We start from the raw sequence: 25,834 nt of genomic DNA on the forward strand, positions 1-25,834 counted from the left end.
CTGCCACTTTGACACGCTCTGATTTACATGGATATGTAAGTAAGGGGGCTCACCGGGAAAGACGTCTTCCGTCGGGGGCTCCAGAAAACTCCAGCGCTTTCCCTTCAGCGTCGTCTTCTCCGGATTCGTTAGATCTTTGCCCCGGCGGTTGCGGCGGTGCGCAGCATAACTCCTTACGGAAAACGCTTGTGTCCTACGTGGAACTGCTCACTCTCGAACGGGTGCTACAAGCGGCTCGTGGGACGCCGCGTCACATTGCGCTCGAACTTTTCGTGTCCTCAAAGAAAAGATGCAGCACTCAAGGAGGGGTTATGAATTTACGGTATGATTTATTAGGGGAAACTGCACAGACGCGTTTCGGCGTGCTGCCTTCGTCAGCGTGTCAATTTTGACTCAAGATCACCATGTTGATAAAGTTTTTTACAATCAGTGATATCAACATAGGACTAGCCCCTCAGACAATAACATGAGCGCCATATTGGAATGTCTATATCAAGCATTGTTCCACATACGAAAAAACCTTTTAAGTCCATTCATGGACTTCGTATTCATGTTAGGAGGGTATTTTTCTTTCAAAATGTCACAAAATTTTGACAAAGAATAAACTGGCACAAAGGTTAATGGTCACACAAAACCACTCTAGACAAGATGAAGAGGGATTGATTTGGGGCACGAGGCCTGGCTAATGTAAAGTCCCTGATCATTGAACTGGAAAAGAAAGTGGACTCATGCTAAATTGATTTTTTTGCTGGTTGGGAACAAGTAATAATTTCAACTATTTTATAGCCTTATCCTATCCCTTGTATGGGTCTGTCTTGACAGAACAATTCTTCAAGCAATGCACTGTTAAAATCTCACAGCCAATTATTTATCTCTTGAATGCATTATGTACAGAAAGCAATCCTATTTATTTATATATATATATATATATATATATATATATATATATATATATATATGGTTTTTCACCGCGCACAGCGGCTGCTGTGCAAATGCACTTCCACTCCAGCCTCTCACAAAGCACCAGGAAAAGCGCGTGTGCTCAAACGAACTTTAATTCATTTTTGGTTCCAGCATGTTATCACCAGGAATCACGGAACAAACCCAAAGCGTTTCGGCGAAACACACTCGCCTTGGTCACGGGTAACTCCTGTGACGGGAATGAACAATTTAAATCAAGTTACAAAAAAGTGCACATGTGACTTTCTCAGTGGAAAATAAACATAAACAAAGGTCATGGAGCCTTTGGTATTGGTGGCCATGTTACAGTGGAGTTTGTTCAAGTTCTACTGATACGTATATTTCCTATGTATTTACAAAGTCGTACTATAACACCAGTACTGCATAATTTCAACTAATTATATCATTCCCAGTGGAAAATCATAATATTTACAACACACATCTAGCTGGAGTAACAAATTAATTGTTATACTTAGAAAATAATCTCTATAATCACCCCACAAGCAATTCAATACATCTTCAATAAAGTTTCTATATGAGCTGTCAAAGGCTTCAGTATCTCTGGAACATCAATTGAAAGGAACGTAGCGCCCATAATATATAACATGATAATAATACGTCAATGTGTGACAATCTCTATATAATCCAAGTGGATTGAGGGTCACTAAGCAAATAAATTTCACTAATCAGTAAGGAATCCTTATCCATCAGAGTACTGGTTAAAGATAAATCATATATTTCCCCAGTGGGAAAATTAAGGACAGAGTCAATAGAAAACTCTTCTTGTCTTCACGTGGGGGTTTTTTTTGAGGGTTTTTTCTTTCTTCTACAGTGTTCCTCCAAAGTCCTGTGCATAAGTGAAGGAGAAAAGAGAAAGAAATGCAGACCTGTCAGAACTGAACTTTTCATACCACTTTCTACAAAAGACCAATACCCGTTCCTGTAAAAAGTGCCCACACCCTTGCTCAAATGTGATAAAAGTAAACTAATGTTAAAACAACATTCCACGGTTATCTCGCATAGGCTCGGTAATATCAGTAATGCCATGATGCAGACAGAATTTCATACTACGGAACAATGTTAAAATTGATTACATATCAGACATGGTATCTGCCTAACATTCACAGATTGCAAAAAGCATCAGAATTCATTCTCCCAGATGCCATACCATTTCCTCCTCTGAATTGAGACCACCTGGGATCAGGGTATCGAGATTAACAATGTACCTATTCTCTAACTGCCGCAACCTCCGGATCTTATCTCCTCCTCTCTTCATCGGGGGCAATTTATCAATCACAAAGAATTTGAGGAGGTTGCGATTACTCCCATGGTGTTCCTCAAAGTGTCGAGCCACAGGTGAGTTCTGCTCTTTGTTTTGAATTGCCCTCATATGTTGTAAGATCCGCGTTTTAGCCGGGAACATAGTGCTCCCTACGTACTTCTTGGGGCAAGGGCAGACCAATACATATACACAATATTCAGATAGGCAAGACAAATGTTTTTCAATATTGATATCCTTGTCCTCTATTGGATAATGTACTTGCTTCACATTTGTGCTATACCTAGAAGCTTTGCACTTCATACATGTGAAGAAGCCAAAGATGTTATTAGTACTTGGTCTGATGGTACTGACCTCATTTTGACTGACCTTGCTCCTGAGTGTGTCTGCCCTTCGGTAACTTATACTTGGCCTGTCTTCCAAGACTTCACTCAAGGTAGGTTCAGTCTCAAGGACCTTCCAGTGTTTGTTGAGGTTTTTCAAAACTTTCCATGATTTAGAGTGGAAAGTGGAGATAAATCTGATTGTTTCCTTTTTGTTACTCACACTTTCATCTTTTGGAGTCAGTATTGACAGATGGCTGATCTTACTTGCCTTAAGGAATGCCTGATCTATGACAGTCTCTTTGTACCCTCTTTCCCTGAAACGTTCCTTCATGCACTCCCCTTCCTTTACAAAATCCTGATCAAGTCTACAATTCCTCCGAGCCCGGAGGAACTCGCCAAATGGTATACTGCGGATTAGTGCTTTGAGATGACCACTCTCTGCATGAAGCAGTGTATTTCCCACAGTTTCCTTTCTATACAGCTTCATAGCCAGCTTACCTTCAAAAGCATCTACTGATAAGTCAATGAAGACTGCTCTAGATTCACTGATCTTACCTTCTAGAGTCAGGTTGAGATTATTCTTATTCAGATCTTGAATGAATAGTTCTGCAAGGTTGCCAGGACCATCCCAGATGATAAACAGGTCGTCTATGTATCTTGTTTTGCTCCCAGCTTTGCTAATCTATTCTATTCATGGCAAGCTGGGAGCAGCAAGTAGCCAGGACCAACACTCTGTACCGCAGCCATGTGAGAGTATGGCTGCGGTACATAGACGTCCTGTTTATCAACCTGACTCTAGAAGGTAAGATCAGTGAATCTATAGCAGTCTTCCTTGACTTGTGCATATAATTAGAGTTTAGTGAGGTTTAAATTGTTCTCTTATTTATATTTATATATAGTATACCACCAAAAGTTATCTAAATTTTGAACCGGCAAAACATGGATTGTTATGAATTATGTGATGTATTTCTAGGCTTCAAAATGGTTTTGATAAACGTTTTTGTACTCTCAGATTTGACTTTCAGGTTGCCGTAATATGTATGTATTCTGCAATGTAAATGTATTTCAAAAAAATATTTTTTATTCTAATACACTTATTTTTTTCATATTGTTATTTAGATAATATGCATTTCTTGTCCTGAAGAAGGTGACAAAATATTTAACTTTCACCGAAATGCCGCATCAACAGTTGTTTTTATGAATCTCTAACCCATTTGCAAGTATATTGTTTTTTAATGATATGTATATCGATTAAATTATGTTGACATGATCCCGTTAATCTATGCATTTGCACTTTGTCAATATTTGAGCAGTTTCATGGACATTTTTAAATTACGATATATTTGATCATATGTTTTATATTGAATTTTTGAGTGTATTGATTATCACTGCTTCACAATTCAGCAATCTGGAAGTTTTTTCACTTTTTCCTTATTCTTTTTCTTTTATGTTGAGTCTATCAAAAGATCTCTTTGGGAGAAGCTTTTTATACTACATCACATAAGCCTTACATCTGGTTTGCCTGTGTTATTAATTTTTAGACTAGGGTTGTCTTCTGATCAAAGAAAAGGGAATTATTGCTTTGTGTTATACATACCCGTCCCTTTTCTAATTAGTAGGGTGCCTCCCTTACATTTTGGTGATTTGCTAGTACAGCTTGTTAGCTGGAGAGATTTCTGCTTCAGTAGTGATTTATCCTTGAATTCACTTCATATTGTGTGTGTTCTAATTAAATATGGACACCTTCAAAACTTTTGTTTTCTCAGAAGACCAGTTCAATAAAAGAATTAATGGTACTTCTAAAAATAATAATACCATCACAATGGGTAATAGTGATGAAGAACAGTGGAGAAACCTATGGAATATGAAAAAGTAGGTTATTAGGACAGAACTACAAGCTGATTTTTTAATAGAGTATTGCAAAAAAGGCATTATCTCGAAAGGTTTACAAGTCAAAAATGAACCATGTCTATCAAAAACAAGAAATGTATAGAAAATTGGACATTCATAGCAAATAGATGCAGTCGTGACTGGATGGTGTTAATAATAGAAACAGTCCATGAAGTCTTAGTAATAGAAAAGAGAGAAATAGACAATATTGAAATAAAATTGAAATAAAGTACTTCTCTAGAGGAGGTCAAAAGAAAATTGGATGAAATACAAGTAGATTTAAATGGATAAAAGGAAAATCTTGTGAATAAGAAAACTAACAAGTTTAGAAAACATGTCCGCAAATATAATATCGAATTTGTATATCCATATCAACAAAAACATTATTATGACACACCAAAGGAGGACTATTCTAATAGAAATCATTTGCAATCAAACATGAGAAATGTCCCCCAAAAAAGGGTGACCTTTTCTTATATTTCATAAACCAATTCAGTTTCAGATAATGATACCATCCAAGATACTCAGTTAGGAGAAGATAGAGAATCAGCCCCTGGATCAAGCAGAGATAATTTTACTTTTTTAGAACAGTGCCAGATGAACTATGGCCAAAACAACAGAGGCGGAAGAAGAGGGGAGGAGGGTTTTATCCCCAGAATCAGGCACAAAAACGGACATACATGAAGACCAGAAGTCCAAAACATTGGGATTAGAGGATAAAGCCCCAATTATAAACCTATATACTAGAGTTTTAACAGATGAAGAAAGAATTGTTTCAGAAAAACGATTAGGTTTTGCTATCTCTTCTTCCACTGATATATTTAACTTTGAAAGAGAATTGAGCAGTTTTTTTCGTAAAAGTGCTTAATTGAGTTTTTTGAAGGTAAAGAGAAAATGCCCTCAGAGAGTACGTCTGGGCTGAAACCCAAATCTACCTGGACTCCGTCTAATCAGATGGTTAACAAGGAAATAGAGATCTTTGAAAAAGGGATTGAAGACCTCCTGGACAGGAAAATATGGGTAAATAACAATCTTACCCAACAGCAGCGTAGTGCACTGCATGATTTAGTACAGTGCAAAGAGATCACCATAAAACCTGGTAATAAATTAATATTATGCGGCCGATAGTCTTGATAGATTACTTGACAGAAACCTTAAGTAAGTATGTTGATACGTTTCTGCAACCCCTAGTAATAGGACAAAGGGCCTACATTAAAGACACCATGGACATGATCCACTAAGTGGAACATGTTCCTTTTGATGCCGAAAAACATTGGCTAGTCACGTTAGACATAGAGGCCCTTTACACGAATATACCACAGGACGACAAGATTCGGATGGTAAAGGGCCTCTTTTTAAACAAAGAGAGTGATCTATCTACACACTCGGCGTTTATTGTAGAGTGTGTCGAAATTATTCTCAAGAATAATATATTGTTGATAATGAAAAATATTTTCATCAAGTCAATGTGACTACCATGGGAGCCACATGTGCTCCCAGCTTAGCATGTCTCTACATCTCTTCTTTTGAAGATAAACATATTTTAAATGAACTAGCCCCTTTTTATGAGAACGTGATTAATTGGTCTTCATACATTGACATGTTTTTTTTTATCTGGCAGCAACCTAGAGAGTCCCTTGAGGCATTTATTCAATGGCTGAAGAAAATTTAAAGTTTACTGCATCAGTCGATAATAACACCTGTGAATTTTTAGACATTAGGATTAACAACAATAACGGTGCCCTGTTAGTGGTGTTGTACACGAAACCGACTGACCGTAACACGATGTTACATTATGAGAGTAATCACCCTTTGAGCCAGAAAGATAACATCCCTTTCAGTCAATACCTCAGGGCATGCCGGAATTGCACAAATCTAAGAGATTATGAACATCGTGCAAAAATGCTGATAAACAAATTCATTGATAGAGGCTACCCCATACAGTTAGTAAAGAGAGCTTAAAAAGAGCCAAATATTATAATAGGGATTGTTTTTTCGAACCTAAAGTAAGAAGTAGGGACAACAAACAGCAAATTACATTGGCACCAATTTTAGTAACATAAGTAATAAAATGTAAAATCTTATTAATGGGAACTGACATCTTCTTAACTGTAATAATACAACCACATTGCAGAATCCTATTTTTCATGCAGAAGAAATAGAAGCAATTGCTTGGTACATACCTATAGGACACATAAAGAAAGTAAACAACTTAGTATAATTGATGGTTCATGTTACAAGGGTAATTTTCCTTGTGGATTTTGCAATAGTTGTGCCAGTGTAGTAAAGGGCTCTGTTGTTGTATATAATGGCATTACACACCATCTGAGAAATCTGGTCAACTGTCGGACAAAGAATGTCATCTATTTAATTGTGTGCCCTTGCAACAAGGGATACATAGAAGAAACCTCAAGAGAAAATTAACAAGACTAAATGAACATAAATCAGCCATCCGCACAAAACTGAAAAATGCTCCTCTAGTGGACCATTGGACGGAGATGAGACATACAATAGATGATCTCAAATGGGGCATTATTGAGGCAATGCAAATAAATACAAGAGGCGGAGATTTAGTGACATAAAGAAAAGAACAATTCTTTATGTCCAAATTTAACACACACAAAAATGGGCTGAATAGTAGGGAAGAATGCAAAAACAACAGCTGAAGGCAGGTCCTCCCTGGACTGGAAACAAGCATCCTAGGATCGGTTTCGGGGTTTCACCTCTCTTCAGTCAGGATGGCTTGATTCCAGTGGCATGGAGAGCACGGAAACCACGTCTGGGCATAACCATACCATTCGGAGTGACAAATGCAAAAACAACAGTTGATGGACAGAATGCAGAACAATGTCATCCATTCACTCCAGTTCAGAGATCTGGGCCTAAATGCATTGTTTTTTTGCTCACCATGCCATTCCAGTTTGAACCCAGCCATATGCAAATCAGTCTTGACCATGTGCCTCATGGGAACAGTCCAGTCCGATTTGCCAAGCCAGTAGTAGGGAAGAATGGGATATCCTCAAGATGGCTAATACGATGGGCCGGAGCTATCAATACTACAAGGATAAGACCTAGTATATGTTTTACGTATAGAGCAACACTATCATGTTAAGTCATAAAGACTGCTTTATGTTTCTAGTATCTAGTTCAGAGATTGTATTCGTATTATTTCCATACTCTAAGATGGCCGCCACGATACGTACACCGAACATACCACCAAGATGGCTGCTGTGTTTGCTTGTATTAGGTTCTTTTCTAGGCAGAGGTGTAGTCTTCAAATGCAGTTTTCCATTACGAATTTGTGTATAAAAGGACCCTGTGAAGAGTAAGGAACTTTTAACACATTTGTACATTGGTCAACGAGATTGACGGTCGCTTAATTCAGGAACGGTGAGTGCCTCCGCGTTTCGATTTTGAAGTTATGTATTTTCTGCCAAATACCGGGTCTATAGGTGGGCGAGACATTAGCATTCATTCCTTTTATATTGTCTCCTAATAATATTAAGGAGCATACATATGTAACCTATACTCTCTCATGTATAAAAAAAGAGCCATTATTTTGGTCATTTCATTAGAGTATACTGAGAAAATAAGGTTGAGATTTGTTTTGATAAACACTCCTTTTCCAGCATTATATCCTGACTTTCATACCTTTTACTAGATAGAGTTCATCAATAAATCGATCTTGATCCAACATATCTTGAGATAATTAAACACGCTCAAGAGGTGTACTTATACAGCAATACCAAATGGGTTGCCAGGTGAGATCAATACATACCTGAAGTTGATTTTATGGCATGACACGGAGGACAACATTATGCAAATTCTCCTTTATTGCTACAGCTCAGCAGTAACAATGAAGAGCATATAGAACTTGTGAACATTCTAGGTGTATTATATAAACCGTGAGTACACAGCCATCATCCTTCTTTGTTGCTGCTGCTCACACAGATAAGTACCTCTTTCATTTGCGCTTGCTCAATGCATATGTTTGTTTGATTTTTGTTTGATTATCGCATTCCTGGGTCCAATTGACCCTATCATGCGATTGTTTACTCTTCTTTAATGGCCTGAATGCTTCTTTGATTCGAATGCCTCTTTTCCCTCTATTGCTCTCCATTTCTTTAATGGAATGCCTCCTCAATTTAGATTGACCCTTATTGTCTGCCGCAGCCTTCGTTCTCCAGTATTAGGGTGACTTTCATAGATTCAGATGCTTGTATAATTCCCCGTCGTCGAAGTGGGAGTCCCACGGTACATAAAATAGTAGTAAGAAACATATATACATTATATATATATATATATATATATATATATATATATATATATATATATATATATATATATATAAATATATATAATATATAATAAAAAGTAAAACCTTAAAGTACTATAGAACAACATTGGCCCATAGAAAGCATAGAGGGAGAGTTCACTTTAGTAACATATCCCTGTCATTATAATAGTCCACATTCCAGCCAATCAGGCAGTAGCACCCTCTAGAACCTTCTCCTCAGAAGCTCAAGCCCTCAGATTTTCTACCGCACGTCGTGTGAAGGGAGTCTCCCTGGGCTCTGCTCAGTTTTCTTCATCTTCAAACCTTCAGAACTTCAAGAACATATCTTCTACTAAAAAGTCTTTATTCAGGCCCTGTTCTGCCTGTGGGAAACTTCGTCTTTTCTCTGAGGACCCTCATAATAAAATGCATCTATTGCTTGTACCCGGACCATGAGGTGAGGAGTTGCAAAATTTGCAGAACATTTTCTTCAAAGACCCTAAAAGATAGAGAGGCCTGTCTCCTTCTGTGGCTACAGAGGTTGAAGACCTCAGACAACTCTGTGTCTGATATAGAGAGTGTGTCTTCTCGCCATTCTAAGACCTCTCTGAAGCGTTGGTCTGAGACTGAGATTCCTTCTCCTTTTCTGAAAAAGAAGCTTGTGGACGCTCCGAAGTCTGTCTCCGCACGGGATCTGCCGGCCTCTATGCCTGCGGGACCTAGTTCTCTGGTGTCGCAGATCCACACTGTGCCCTCGTCCTCTAAAACGAGTGCCAGCTCGTCGACTCGCCCGTCGACGATGAAGAGATCTGTCGACGTTATACCTACTTCGACGACGACCAGCACTCTGTCGACGACGACGTCTACATCGTCGACGATGGTCCAGGAGGTCCGGCCTATCTCGTCTATTGTTAAGATCTCGTCGTCGGCAAAGAAATCTGTCTCGTCGACGACCCATCCTAAGAGTCATTCGTCGACGCTACCTCTTCCGTCGACGGTGGTCTCGTCGACGCCAAGTACCTCGTCGACGATGGCTCCGTCGACCCTGAAGACTTCATTGACGACAGCAACATCTTCGTCGACGCCAGTGTCCTCGTCGACAAAGACCTTGGCTTCGTCGACAGCAACCACATCTTCGTCGACGCCAGGGACATCATCGACGAAGCCCTCGATGACGACTTCGTCGACGAGCTCGTCGATGGCACACTTTTCTCTGGCGACTGCAACCACCTTCACAGTAGTGACAGCTACTACTGTTAAACGTCCAGCTCCACTAGTTTTGAGCCCTTTACAACATCGGTCAGGTCCACCTGCTCAACTATTTGCGTCTGCAGAGGAGGACTCCGCAGATGACTCATATGCAGATGACACCTTTCGTGCTGCAAGTAGCCCGTCAGAGCTACATATCAAGTGCCAAGACTATGATGATGATGATGACCGGGAGTCACACATCTCAGTTCCAGATGACACACGTGATGATGGCCATGATGTTCCTATGGCTCAGTTACCAATGACTTTGATCACAAATCTTCAACATATGCTGAAGGATTATAATCATCGCTTCCCACCTTCTTCACAGGCCTCCCCGCCGCCTCCTTCAATACAGGCGTCCCTTCAGGTTGCACCGGCCCAGTCACCAGTTCCTCAGTACCCTGGTAATGATGATGATGACAATCATAACGATACAGACCAGGATGATGACGCTGTCCTAGCAGATTGGGACAACTACCAGGCTCAGACTCCGTCCCCTCCTCCTGCCTCTCCTCTGGCATCTCCTCCAGTGGACATTGGAGGTTTTCACCTTTTGATGGCGAGAGCAGCAAAGCGTTTCCACTTGCCTATGATCATCAGACAAGAGGATTGTTTTCTTTATGATTTTAAAGACCAACCTCTGAAACAGGTGCATGCCATTCCTATTATAGAATTCATTTGGAAGGAAGGAGTCAAACTCATGGAACGGCCTAATTCAGTTCCGGCCGCACTCCCACGCATAGACAAAAAGTATAAGGCACCAGAAGATTTCCCTGCCTGCGTTGTTTCTCAACCAAAGCCAGACTCTGTAATTACGCAGGCTGCCCAAAAGAGATCACGTAATCCGGCTTCTCCTTTAACATCCCCGCCAGACCAGGAAGGTCGCCGCCTGGATACCATCGGCAAAAAGTTCTCCACGATGGCTGCGACTACAGTAAGGACGACAAATTCCTTAGCCATCCTCGGCCATTACGACCGACAAATGTGGTCGGAGATCGCAGCCTTGGTCGACCTGATTCCTGAATCCTCCAGGGCGGAGGCACAAAAGATCCTGCAAGAGGGTGAGAAAATGTAATCGGAAATTATAGACTGCACCATCGATATTTCCTCTACAGGTTTCAGACAACTGGCAGGTGCTGCAGCCTTAAGAAGGCAGGGCTGGCTTAAGGCTACGTCCTTTCGGCCGGAGGTGCAAGCAAAAATACTCTACTTGCCCTTTGATGGAGAGTCCCTCTTTGGCAAGCATGTGGACGATGACTTGGAGTCCATCAAAAAGGATACGGACACTGCTCGCGCCCTAGGCTCTCTCCAATATCGGAAGCGACCATTTCGTGGGAGCACGTGGCAGGGGCACATCCTCCAATTTTCGAGGCTCTTCCCAGTACCGCTCCTAACAGACAGCGTTACTCCAACCAGAATTAGACTAGACAGACTGATTCCAGACCATATAGGAGAAAATCCATCTACAGATGAGGTAACTCCTCCAAAAAACAATGACTTTCGAAAAACCAAGTCTTATCCTGCTCTGAAGATTGGAGGTCGAATCTCCCAACACTTTTACAATTGGTCAAAAATAACATCAGATCATTGGGTCTTGGATGTGATTTCAAGAGGCCACGCTCTAGAATTTCTCACGTTTCCTCCCAACCGCCCTCCAACTGGTCCATCTCCAGCGCACTTGAAGGAACTGTTTGCACAAGTTGCAGTCATGATTCAAAAAGGAGCAGTCAAAGTGGTTCCTCGATTGCAAGGGACGGGCTTTTATTCCAGATTTTTTCTCATCAAAAGGAAATCAGGAGAGTGGCGCCCGATATTAGACCTCCGAGCCCTCAACAAGTACCTCAAATCCCAAACATAAACATTCGAATGTTGACTTTGTTGGAAATCTTACAGTTCCTAAACCCCGAGGAGTTCCTCTCCACAATCGACCTCCAAAATACCTACTTTCATGTGCCAATCCATCACAGACACAGAAAGTACCTCCGTTTCAAAGTAGGAACAAAGCACTTCCAATTCAAGGTTCTGCCATTTGGCCTTCGTTCCGCTCAGAGGGTCTTCACAAAGATCATGGCTCCAGTAGCGGCTTATCTACGCCTACAGGGCATACAAATGTACCCCTATTTAGACGATTGCCTGATAAAGGCCCCAACCTTTCTCGCAGCACAACAACACACTCAGACTTGCCTGTCAGTCTTCCAAAACTTGTTTCTTTCCATCAACCACGAGAAATCGCGTGTCCTTCCGGCACAGCAAAGAGTCTTTCTGGGAGTGTTAATAGACACAAATCTAGCAAAGGTGTTTGTTTCACTGGAGCGCCAAGCTCGCATTTCCAAATTGGTGGCTCTTCTACAATCAAGAAAGTCTGTTTCTGTCCGAATATTGAAATCCTTTCTGGCATGACCTCGTCCTGCATACCGTTGATCCCCAACTGCAGGTTACACATGAGAGTATTCCAAGAAGAATTGGACAAACAATGGCGGCAAGTCTCAGGAACATTCAATGACAAGGTCTCACTGACACCTCGAATTCAGGGAGCGTTGAAATGGTGGGCTCACCCTCCCAACATCGCTACAGGGCGAATGTTTCAGGAGACAGCCCCCACGCTTACCCTTACAACGGACGCTTCCTTGGAGGGTTGGGGCGCACACCTCGAAGGGTTGTCAGTCAACGGCAAACGGACAGCGGACCAAGGCAGGTGGCACATCAATCGCCTGGAACTCTTGGCCATTTTTCTCGCCCTGAAATCCTTCGGTCTGCTGGTCGAAGGAGAGTGACTGTTTGTGCGTACGGACAACACCACCAGTGTGCACTACCTAAACAAGCAAGGGGGTACGAAATCTCTTCTGCTTTCCAGACAAGCACAGCAGATCTGGGAATGGACAATACAACATCGAGTCTGTTTGACGGCAGTTCACGTACCGGGCATCTCCAATGCCCTTGCAGACTCTCTCAGCAGATCTGTCACGGACAACCACGAGTGGGAACTCCATCAGCCAACTCTGGAGTATGTCTTTCGCATGTGGGGCCAGCCGGAACTGGATCTATTTGCGACTCCACTCAATCGAAAATGCCTACACTACGCAAGTTGGCATCCCCACAAAGGGTCGAGCGGGAATGAATTTTCGATCAACTGGTCGAAAAAAGTTGCATCCGCTTTTCCGCTGATCCCTCTTATACCTCGCCTCCTACACAGAATGAGAGCACAACCATGTCACATCCTGTTAATTGCGCCCAGGTGGCCGCGTCAACCATGGTTCACGGATCTTCTTCTTCTTTCTCAGTGCGATCCGATCCCAATTCTCCCCCTGCCTCACCTTCTCACCATGAACCACGGACAGATCTGCCATCCAGACCCGGCATCTCTCCAGCTTCACGCTTGGAACCTGAGTACCACAAGTTCGCCCATCTAAATATTGCTCCTGACTGTAGAGAGGTCCTTGCTCTTGCACGTGCTCCTTCAACCATCAAAACCTATAAATTGAAATGGAAACGGTTTTGTGTATGGGCCACTCGGAAAACATTGATCCTATGCTTGCCACCCCTGAGCAAATCTTGCCGTTCTTCCTCCTTTTGGCAAAGTCAGGACTTTCACATTCCACTCTCAAGGTTTTCCTGGCTGCACTTTCCCGCTTTCGCCATGATTGTTCCACATCTCTGTACTCCTCTCAGATCATTCGCCAGTTCTTTAAAGGTCTGTGCCGGATGTTTCCACCTATCCGGCGTCCTCCACCTTCTTGGCGCCTGAATCTTGTCTTAGCCCAGCTTCTCAAGCCTCCATTCGAACCAATCCACTCAGAGGATTTGAAATTCCTTACTTGGAAGGTTTCCCTCCTCCTCGCACTTACGTCCTCCAGGCGAGTGAGCAACATACAAGCCTTTACCATTCAGCCACCTTTTCTTCAGTTTTTCAAAGGACGCTGTTGTACTAAGTACAAACCCTAAGTTTATACCATAGGTTCCATCTGACTTCCACCTTAACGAACCTGTAATATTCAAGACTTTTTCCCTAATCCTCAATCCCCCGCTGAGCGTACTCTTCATTCCCTAGACCTGAAGCGATGCCTCAAATTCTACATCCAATGCACTGCTGTCTTTCGCAGGTCAGACCAACTCTTTGTGGCCTATGGGCGGATGCGCAAAGGACATCCGGTCACTAAACAGACCATCACTCATTGGATTTCTTCTGCCATCTCTTTCTGCCATCAACGAGCTGGCAAGCCTCTTTCTGCTCCGGTGCGAGCACACTCAACGAGAGCAGTAGCATCCTCTACTGCCCTGTTTGCTGGAGTGCCTCTACATCAGATCTGCAGGGTGGCAACGTGTTCCAGCAGGCACACGTTCGGGAGGCACTACTGTCTGGAGACAGCTAATGCTGTGGACACTGCTGTGGGTCAAGCAGTGCTACGAAATCTCTTCAAATAAAGGTGAGCCTCTGTTGCTTCCCGCCTCCGGTCATAAAAGGTTTTTTTGTGCAAATACTGCCATGTTACCAATGTGTATTTATATGATTGTATTTTTCATTATTGCCTTTTATGACTCTACTTATTATGGCTTACTGCTTTCTATTCTGATTCAAGCATGTGAATCTATGAAAGACACCCTAATACTGGAGAAGAACAAAAGTTACTTACTGTAAACTGTGGTTCTCCAGTATTGGTGTCTTTCATAGATTCACATGCGACCCACCCTTCCTCCCATCAGAGGCTCTCTTCTCCTCATGCACTCTTGGTCACTTTTGTGCTACGAAAATCTGAGGGCTTCAGCTTCTGAGGAGAAGGTTCTAGAGGGTGCTACAGCCTGATTGGCTGGAATGTGGACTATTATAATGACAGGGATATGTTACTAAAGTGAACTCTCCCTCTATGCTTTCTATGGGCCAATGTTGTTCTATGGTACTTTAAAGTTTTACTTTTTATTATATATATTTTTTGATATCTATATTTATATATATATATATTTTACCTACTGGCGGTCGCCAGTAGGTAGTTATAGTTAGGATTGGCTACCATAGGAAATCCGCAACATTCTATTGGGAATAACTCTGGCGCCGCTTGAGGAATGTGTGTGTAATTTTCCAAAATTTTGGCTAGCTCAGCTCCGCTCCTTCCCTGGAAGTTTCGGAAGGATTCGTGAAGTGGGGGCTGAGAAAAAAGGGGGGTCCCAAAACGTGTTTTCCCCATGTTAATTTCCATAGGATGGTCGGACAAGTCTACAGCCCGAACTGCTGAACGGAATTACGCCAAACTTGGCAAAATTGTAGGGACTGGTACGCAGATGTGCCTTTGCTATATTTGGTGAAAATTGCTCCAGTGGTTTTTTTGAAAATTAACTTCAAAAACACATATATATCTATAAGCGCTCTCCGAGCGCTCACAGGTGCGCGTACCCGGAAGCGCACCCGGCGTGCTACGGGAGTGTGCGAGCGGAAAGCTGATTGGCTGTCGGGTGTCTGTCAACATTCTAAACAGTCCGGAGAGTCCGCCATCTTGTGTCGCGGTAGAATCGAGACACAAGAGGTGAAAAAGAAAGGGGGATATAATTAAAAGGGGGCAGAGTAGACACATCCTGACCCCCTAGGTTTTCTGAGGGGGGCCTAGAAGGACCCTGAAGTGTTGAAATTTTCGCAGGGTAAGCGCTGGGTGTGTTCCCAGGTGCGCGCTCCAGTACGCGCACCCTGAGCGCACCACAGGGAAAAACAGTGTAAAAAATTATAGTAAAAAAATAATTTAGAGTGCTTAGAGGTAGGGTAGCTCTGAAAAGAGCTGTTGTGTTATGTGGGTGTTTTTGTACCTACAAGTAGGTACCAATGCAGAGTCTTATATTCAAGAGGAAAACTCTATTCCCCTCATCTGTAAAATGCACACCATCTCTCCTATAGATGTCTTGCATGTTGTAACGCAAGTTGTTGTGGTAAATGGAACCCATACCATAGTCTCTGAGGAAAGCAGAAACAGATGTATTCACATGTTTCCTTGCTTTCTCAATCTGTGGACAAAATTGGTTGGACCAGTTCCATTTTTGCCTTTGGCATATATTAGAAATTACCAAGGCAGTTTTGGGAAAAAGCGACATCAATTGCCCAAAGATGTCCTTTAAAAGCATTTCCAGACCTACCCCAGTCAAAGTGCCCAGGTCATTTCCACCACAGTGCACAATTATAAGGTCAGGGTGTGGTAAATGCATAAAGGATTTTACCAATGGTATCAATTGGTGACTTATCAATCCTCTCTGTCCAATCCATACAATGTCCACATTTGGTAAATCAAGGTTGTAAATACCTCTGTTAGCTGCGTATTTTTGACTCCAGTGGACAAAGCTATGACCCACAAACCAGACTTTTGGCATCTTGCTTGTATTCAGATGAGTTGTGGAAATGAAATGGCAGTTTGAAAGTAGGAGTTATGTAAAAAAGTGGTTGAGATTCAGTGCACTTGAAAAACAAAAAATGATTGGTGCTTTCTTAACATTCTCCACTGAAAACTAGGGTGAATCCTTTTGTTTTTTGAAAGAAGTCATTTCAATGGTTGAGGAAAATTAATTTCAAGAAACATTGCACATGATTAGCTGGTACATTGAGTGGTCAAACACCTTGCTGCTTTTTTTTTGCAACATAGTATGATGAACTTCTGAACAGTGTGCTGGGTGAGGAGGGAGTTACCATGGTAACAGGGGATGGGGGATGGGTGAATGTTATGTGACTTTCAAAGTGTTCAAAAGTACAACCAATTAAAATGTGCAGTTTCTTACTCCACTTCATTAACTCCTTCTCTTACTCCTTCTGTCCTCTTACTTCTACACTCCCATTCCCTCATTCTCTCCGTCCCCTTAGTCTCTCACTCCTTTTCTATCACGCTCACTCCCTATAACTCAGCCATACTCCCACACTCACCTTCTTTGAAACCTTCTCCTTTACTTCCCTTCCTCTCTCTTCCCATCCTTCGCTCCTTCACTCTTTTCCCTTCCCTTACTCCACTTCAGTAACTCCTTCTCTCAATCCCTCTGTCCTCTAACTTAGTCACTCCCCTTTTCTCACTCTCTCTCTGTTACCCACATTCTCTCTGTCCCCTTAGTCTCTCACTCCTTTTCTATCACGCTCACTCCCTATGACTCAGCCATACTCCTACACTCACCTTCTTTCAGACCTTTTCCTTTACTTTCCTTCTTCTGTCTTCCCATCCTTCGCTCCTTCACTCTTTTCCCTTCCCTTACTCCCCTTACTCCATTTCAGTAACTCCTTCTCTCAATCCCTCTGTCCTCTAACTTACTCACTCCCCTTCTCTCACTCTCTCTCTGTTACCCCCATTCTCTCCGTCCTCTTAGTCTCTCACTCCTCTTCTGTCATGCTCACTCCCTATAACTGAGCCATACTCCCACACTCACCTTCTTTCAGACCTTCTCCTTTACTTTCTTTCCTCTCTCTTCCCTTCCTTCACTCCTTCACTGTTTTCCCTTCCCTTACTCTCCTTACTCCACTTCATTAACTCCTTCTCTTACTCCGTCTGTCCTCTTACTTCTACACTCCCCTTACCTCATTCTCTCTCTGTTAGCCTCATTCTCTCCATCCCTTTAGTCTCTCACTCCTCTTCTGTCATGCTCACTCCCTATAACTCAGCCATACTCCCACACTCACCTTCTTTGAAACCTTCTCCTTTACTTCCCTTCCTGTCTCTTCCCATCCTTTACTCCTTCACTCTTTTCCCTTCTCTTACTCCCCTTACTCCACTTCAGTAACTCCTTCTCTAAATCCCTCTGTCCTCTAACTAAGTCACTCCCCTTTTCTCACTCTCTCTCTGTTACCCACATTCTCTCCGTCCTCTTAGTCTCTCACTCCTTTTCTATCACGCTCACTCCCTATAACTGAGCCATACTCCCACACTCACCTTCTTTTAGACCTTAACCTTTACTTTCCTTCCTGTCTCTTTCCTTCTTTTGCTCCTTCACTCTTTTCTCTTCCCTTACTCTCCTTACTCCACTTCACTGACTCCTTCTGTTACTCCCTCTGTCGTCTTAGTTCTACACTCCCCTTCCCTCTTTCTCTCTCTGTTAGCCTCATTTTCTCTGACCCCTTAGTCTGTCACTCCTCTTCTATCACGCTCACTCCCTATAACACAGCCACACTCCCTCACTTATGTTTCTTTCCTCCCTCACTCAGGGCCTCATTTATGAGAAATGACGCATCACTGCGTGAAAGCAGTGATGCGTCACTTCTCAGTGCGCTCTCCTTGCGACATTCCTGATGCGTCATATTTAATGTATGACGCATCATGTCGCAAGGAGTTACAGATACGTCCGTATTTCTGACGTATCTGTAAGCGCAAAAGTGACGCATTGCTGGAGTGTGTCACAAAAGTGACGCAACTCCAGCAATGCATCCTTTCACATGGGGCAAGCCCCATGTGAAAGGGCCTGCATCAGTCTTACGCCTGCTGTGAGGCAAGCGCAAGATTTTGACGCAACGGCGTCCTAAAAGTGACGCAGTGAAATCTCATAGATTTCACTGCGTCACTTCTACGACCCTTCCTTGCGTCAATACGCCCCCTTTGCATACATTATACCTGGCGCAGGTATAATGTGGCGCAGGGGTTTACAAAGTGACGCATCTACCTAGATGCGTCACTTTGTAAATATGACTCAACAAGGTGCATTTTTACACCACTGGTGCGTCACAAAAAGTGACGCACCGGCGGCGTAAAAGTGACGCATGGCCTCATAAATGAGGCCCTCAGTCTTCTATTTTCAATTTTTCTTTCACTTTCTCTGTCTCTTCAGTCCCTTACTCACCTTGTCTCACACTCACTTGCCTTTATTCAGTATGTATCTCTACTCTTTCCTAAACATCACTGCTCTTTTCTTACCCTTCCACACCCCCGTTCCTTTACTACATTTTCTTCACTTATCCTCATTCCCCATGTTCACTCTCCTTCCCCACACTCACCTTCTTTCAGTCCCCCTACTTCACTTCCCTTCCCCTCTCGTCCCTTTCTTTGCTTTCTCACTCATTTTCCTCTCCTCTCTCACTGCACTCTACTTCAGTTACTCTTTTTCATTTTTTTAAGAATACAGCTCTTTTTTGAAAATTGGAGGTAGTTCTTAAAATAACTTTTTTTTTCTTCTTTTTTCGTTTTTTTCTCAACAAAAACAAAAACAGGGAATGGCAAACTGCTCAACAGGAGCAAAAAAATAATCAAAATTAGGGCTGGGGACGGCAGCGGTGGTTCTCTAATGCTCGAACAATGATCATAATACTTTGTTCCCCGTAACAAAGTAGAGCATCACAATGTTTGCATTTCATTGTGGCCTCATTAAAAACAGGCTAAATATTTGGGATCAGCTGTTCTGGTCGCCCCCTCACCGATGCAGTTGCTCCTCCAGTTGAAGTAGAAGCACCATCCCTTGGAGCATCTCGTGCCAGAGCCCTGACACTCTCACGGGCATAGTTCTGGGGGTGCCTCCTCTGGACGTGCCGTATCATAGTTGAATTACCAAAACTATACTTCCTTCTGGGGTCTCCTCGGGAAAGTATAGTATGGCAGATCTTACACTCCACCTTTGGAGCATTTACTTTTTTATGTCCCTCAGGTATAGAACAATTTTTCCAAATAAAATGTTCTTTCAACTTCGGCTGAGGAGGCTCTTAATCTATGAAACCATCTGACTCCTCACTGCTGCTGGATGCTCTGGCAGCCATTCTATCCACAAATTGTTAGCACAGAAAAAAGGAGGTCTTGCTCTCACCAAAGTGAAAGAAGAAGTGAAGGAAAAGGGTGGGGTTTTCATTAGTTGTAAACAAAAAACTGTTAACAACCAATGAAAAGAGTTATTTTAAGGTCACATGACTTGACACGCTTACACTGCGCGCACCGGAGTGCTTCCGGGGGCGCTTACGCGGTGCGAACGTAGGCGCTTCCGGGGGCGCTTACTCGGCGCGCCTTAGTGACGTTTTGGTAGCTTTACGGAAATGTAAAATCATTTTCATTCGGAAAATCAAAAATACTACTTTTATAAGTATGGTACTGAATGTCTTGCATTATTATTTAGTTTTCATACATATTTTTTTTACGAACGCAGAAATAGCGCTCTCGCTGCGCTCTTGGCAGAGCTTACCGGTGCGCGCACCCTGAGCGCTCCAAGACAAAATGGTACGGGTAAGCTTACCGGTGCGCGCACCCTGAGCGCACCAGGAAAAAATGATTAAAAAAAAGAAAAATACAGTGAACAAATAATTTTTTTATTAAAAAATAAAAAAAAAATTAATAGTTATAAAAACCAGCTAATAAAAAAAAATCGTAGGTTACAAAGTCGATATACAAAGGAATTAGCTTTTAAAAAAACTATGAAATTCACTGAAAAAACCATAGGTTTCACAAACGTTATAGTTAGAAATTAGCATTTAAAAAACCTTTGAAATTCACTGAAAAAACCATAGGTTTCACAATCGTTAAAGTTAGGAATTAGCATTTAAAAAACCTTTGAAATTTACTAAAAAAAAAACATAGGTTTCACAATCGTTATAGTTAGGAATTAGCATTTAAAAAACCTTTGAAATTCACTGAAAAAAACATAGGTTTCACACCAGTTATAGTTAGCTGAACATTTTACTCATACAAAACCATTGAAATTCCCACGTTATAGTTAGTTGGACTCATTATAACTCGCGCGCCCGCAATCCACTGCTGATGATGTCACATATTACATCATTCATGACATGGTCAGTGACATCACTGATGACATCTCAAATGACATTGGGTAACACGCCTGGACTTAAAGGACGCTTATATGACCATTCCTATTTGCCCCCCTCACAGGAAGTTCCTCCAGTTCACCTGGGAAGGAAAACTCTGGGAATTTTGCAGCCTTCCATTCGGACTGTCCTCAGCCCCTTGGTGCTTCACCAAGGTCCCACGTCCAGTAGTGGCATGGCTAAGGGAAAGGGGTGTGAGACTAATAATCTACCTGGACGACATTCTTATCATGGCTCAGTCTAAGGCAACAGTTTCTCGACACACAGATCTTAATACCCGCCTCCTGGAACATTTGGGCTTCGTCATAAATACAAAGAAATCTTGCATTGTCCCCTCCCAAGAAACCCAATTCCTGGGGTTCATGGTAAACACGTTATCGGGAGAGTTAAAGTTACCCAAGGAAAAGATAAAGAAACTCAGAAAGGAGTTAAAAAAGATACTTTCTCTGGAAGGCTTCCCCTTGACACTTTCAGCAAGAATCCTGGGTCTCCTCTCCTCAACCATTCAAGCGATTTTTCCGGGCCCTCTTCATTACAGGGCCCTACAGAGACTCAAAGCGAAGGCTCTGAAATCGACTCATTCCTATACCCAGATGACCTCCTTGGATGTAGATTCAAGAGAAGAACTTTCTCGGTGGCTTGAAAAATTGCAGAAGCTTGGAATGGCAAAGTCATCTTCGGGTACACCCCGGATTTGATAATAGAGTCGGATGCGAGTCTAGAGGGTTGGGGCGCCACTTGGGCCAACCTTTCCACTGAGGGGCGGTGGACACGCGAGGAGAAGAAACTGCACATCAACTGCCTGGAACTTTTAGCTGGTTCCTTTGCAGTTCGAAGCTTTACCTAGAAAACAATTAAATATTCTATAATGCACCGCATGGACAATGTCTCTGCGGTAAAATATGTCAACAAGTTGGGGGGACTGTATTTGAAAGGTCTAACCGAAATAGCGAAAGTTTTCTGGGACTATTGCTTGAACAAGGGACCGTCAGTCACGGCGGAACACATCCCAGGTTTGAACAACGGTGTAGCAGATTGGTTTTACAGAAATTTCAGGAATTCCAGCAATTGGAAATTGTACAGGGAGATATTCTTGATCATTCAAGACCAGTGGGGCCCCTTCGGGGCGGACCTCTTCGCAGACAGATTAAACACTCAGATGGAGAGGTTTTTCAGTTGGAGGCCGGACCCTCAGGTATCAGGAGTGGATGCCTTCCTCCAGAACTGGCAAGGCTTAAGTCCATATGCCTTCCCGCCGTTTGTAATGCTTCCGCGTCTTCTCTTACACGCTCGCCAATAGCTACAGAGTATGGTGGTGATAACCCCCCTCTGGAGGTCTCAAGCATGGTTCCCGGTCATCTTGGAGATGACCATGGATTTTCCAATCCCGATTCCATCTTTCAGTCGTCTTCTCCTGGGCCCTCAGGGCAAATCTCACCCCCTCCTAGACCAAGGCATCTTGGTCCTGACAGCCTGGAAGATTTCAGGCAACATTGGCAAATCCCTGGCCTTGCGCACAATGCTTTCCGACTCATATCTGAATCTTGGGCATCTGGAACAAATGGGTTCACTGGTGTCTTCAACGACATTACGATCCCGTTTCAACTGGTTTAGTTCACGTAGTCAATTTCCTTTCAGAGCTTTTTGCTTCTGGCCTCAGCTACAGAACCGTTAATGTCTATAGGTCAGCAATAGCTGCAGGACATTCCCTAATCGATGGTGTCTCTGTTGGTCAAAATCTCTTAACCAAAAAGATTATGAGAAGCATGCGGGTTCTCAATCCTCCAACTCCTAAATATTCAGCCTTATGGTACGTGAGAAACATATTGCATCTTATCTCCTCATGGGGAGATATTGATGTCCTCTCTCAAACGTATTTCTTATAAACTTACTGTCTTACTTTGTTTGGTTTCCTTTAGGTGAACTTCGGATGTTAAGGCCTTAGATGTTACTAGCAGAGCTTTTCAGCCTGAGGGACTTTGTTTTTATCTTAAGAAAAGGATCAAAACTATGTCTTCTTCTATCTTCTATCCTTTCTTTCCTGAGAATGAAAGTTTGTGTGTTGTCAAATATCTTAAAGAATATGAAAACAGGACTGTAAACTTGAGAGGTACTTAAACACAACTCCTGATCACCCATAGATCTCCTCGCAAACCAGTTTCTTCTCCCACTCTCGCGAGATGGGTGAAAGAAGTGATGAGTGACTGTGGTATCGATATTTCTATTTTTGGTGCACTCTTAGGGGTGCATCAGCTTCTAAAGCTTTACTGCTTGGTGGAGGGCTCCAAGATATCCTAAGAGCCGCTGACTGGTCTAATGAAAGTATGTTTAAAAAGTGTTATTTTAGACCAATCAATAATGTGATTGACAATGTTCTCAATTCACTTTGAACTTGCATAATGTGTGCCTCCGTGTCATGCCATGAAATTTAGATTTTTTACAGCCTGCTGGGCAGAAAATCTGGATTTTATTAAAGACGCGGAGGCTATTATTATCCCTCCACTAACTGACCCTCCCTAAGGGTTTTATCTTTTAACTTTTTCTATCTTCTTCTTTTCAGAATAAGAATACCTATGTTTGGTTAATGGAGATGGCTCGTTCGACGTCATATTTGAAGTTTGAGATTTGTTGACCTTATTCTTTTGGTTCGCAGCATTGGACAAAGAAGGATGATGGCTGTGTACTCATGGTTTATATAATACATCTAGAATGTTCACAAGTTGTATATTATCTTCATTGGTACTGCTGAGCTGTGGCAATGAAGGAGAATTTGCATAATGTTAGCCTCCATGTCTTTAATAAAATGTAGATTTTCTGCCCAGCAGGCTGTAAAAAAATCTAAATTATCCCTTCGACTATTATTTGCTTTAGACTCGTATAGTATTTTAATTTTCCTCAGCCAGTATTGAAATTGGAGAAGTCATTACTCACTTCGATTCACCTTACATTTGGCAGCAAATAAATCTATAAATTGCTTCATTGACCTGATTTATAGGGGAGATTTATTTATCGTATGTAAATTTTCATCACATACAGGTAATATGTCTAGAATTCAAACTTTATCTTTTTATTCATAGATTTTCCATTGCCATGATCTTTGGACATCAGCAAGGGATTTTGTATTCTGTATTGACGAGTCTTCTCAGAAAAGTTTAGACCGTTTAGGTGGGTCTTTATTGGCATAGCTCTCTAACTATTATTAACTTCACTAGACAGTAGCTAATTTCATAAATATATTTTCTTTATAGAATTCTTATCTGTGTCTATGAAGTGTTGAAGAAAAATATATAGATACTTTCGTTTGAGTGCTACGCTATTCCATGCGTGAGACAACGTCCTGTAGGGTCTACATATATATATCAATAGGTATGATTCTCTTGTGTATATAATTAGAGTTCAGTGAGGTTTAAATTGTTCTCTTATTTATATCTTTAGTATACAACCATAAGCTATCTAAATTTTGAACCAGCAAAACCTGGAAGGGAAATGGTCGAGGTTGGAGGAGTCCATTTAGGATGAGGACGCTGAATGGTGGTGAAAGCAGATTGTGGGAAGCAGGGGCGGCTCCTCCATGTGGGCGGAGGAGCATTGCCCCCCTTGCTTTCTTGCAGTGCGAGAAGCAGTAACATAAAATGGTATACCATTTTGTGTTACTGCTTCTCGCACTGTGAAAAAGCAGAAGGGTTTGGTTGCGGCGGGTGGGTGGGCGGTTCTGCAAGAGGGCAGGGGAGGAGTGACTAGCCCAATGTTGCGGGTCCGACTCTTTGTGCCGACCAAACCAGTCATGTGCACTCTGCCATTTTCTCCATGTACCATTAAGTGTAATGGGGTAACCCTGTAAATCTCAGAACCGGGGTGGGTAATTAAACAAACAACAATGGTTGAGTCGGATCACGGTTCAATTGAACATAGTACTTAATACATGAATATAGCCATATACCCCATGAAGGATATATGCAATAATTTACACACTGACCACAAACATAAGGAACAATTACGTCTTTAGTATTCAATCTTTTCCAGTGTTTGGTTTCTGCAATAAATCCGATATGCTGTCCAATATACATAGAATACATGAGCTGTGAATAAACAAAGTGTCTAGGTTGTGACGGGTGACTCAGTGTTACGGGTGACAAAACATAAATACATAAGACAAAAATCTTTTTCAGAATATCCACTGTAAAGCACAATAGTCACAGGAAATTTGAATTGTTCCTTTTGTTCAATGGGACTTTTTTAGAACACATAAACTACTTGCGCGTTCATTGCATTTGTGGGAAGATTATTTTAAAAAGATCTGCCGTTCACAAGTCTTTCCTTATTGCACGATGCACTAATGTAAGTCTCTCACGACCTCCGATCATTCTGATAGGCTCACCTCATCTTCCCTTTCATAGCTGTTATTGTCGGCGGTCAGTAAAATCGGTTAAAGGCGCAAGGCTGCAGATGCTATGCTAGGCGGTGCCTGCAGCGCTCATCGTCGGGAAACAACCATTACAACGCAACTTTTACAACGCACTACCATTACAACGAAATTTTTACAACGCAAAAACCATTACAACGCATGTATTTACAACGCATGTTTTTACAACGCAGGTACCTTTACAACGCATACCATTACAACGTAAGTATTGGTAAGTATATAATTATATTTTAAATTTTATATGTTTGGTTTTTTTTAAGGGGTATTTTTAGGGTTAAGGGTCAGTTTTCAGTTTTTGGGTAAAAGGGTATTTTTAGGGTTCAGGGTCAGTTTTCAGTTTTTGGGTAAAGGGGTATTTTTAGGGTTAAGGGTCAGTTTTCAGTTTTTGGGTAAAGGGGTATTTTTAGGGTTCAGGGTCAGTTTTCAGTTTTTGGGTAAAAGGGTATTTTTAGGGTTCAGGGGCAGTTTTCAGTTTTTGGGTAAAGGGGTATTTTTAGGGTTCAGGGTCAGTTTTCAGTTTTTGGGTAAAAGGGTATTTTTAGGGTTCAGGGTCAGTTTTCAGTTTTTGGGTAAAGGGGTATTTTTAGGGTTCAGGGTCAGTTTTCAGTTTTTGGGTAAAGGGGTATTTTTAGGGTTCAGGGTCAGTTTTGGGTTTTTGGGGTACAGGGGTACAGGGTAAAAATAAAAT

General features: G+C 42.1%; 1 long non-coding RNA gene across 1 annotated transcript in view; it reads right to left on the reverse strand.

Moving 5' to 3' along the window:
• Positions 1–1,039: 1,039 nt before the first annotated feature.
• The window catches only part of LOC144809083 (uncharacterized), a 119,343-nt gene continuing 94,548 nt past the window's right edge, over positions 1,040–25,834 (reverse strand). The window contains exon 3 of the long non-coding RNA XR_013606861.1: positions 1,040–1,807. This is a non-coding gene — a long non-coding RNA (uncharacterized LOC144809083). The remainder of the gene's footprint in view (positions 1,808–25,834) is intronic.

This window comes from Lissotriton helveticus, chromosome 1_1 (genome assembly GCF_964261635.1).
Source record: "Lissotriton helveticus chromosome 1_1, aLisHel1.1, whole genome shotgun sequence".
Classification (NCBI taxonomy): domain Eukaryota; kingdom Metazoa; phylum Chordata; class Amphibia; order Caudata; family Salamandridae; genus Lissotriton; species Lissotriton helveticus.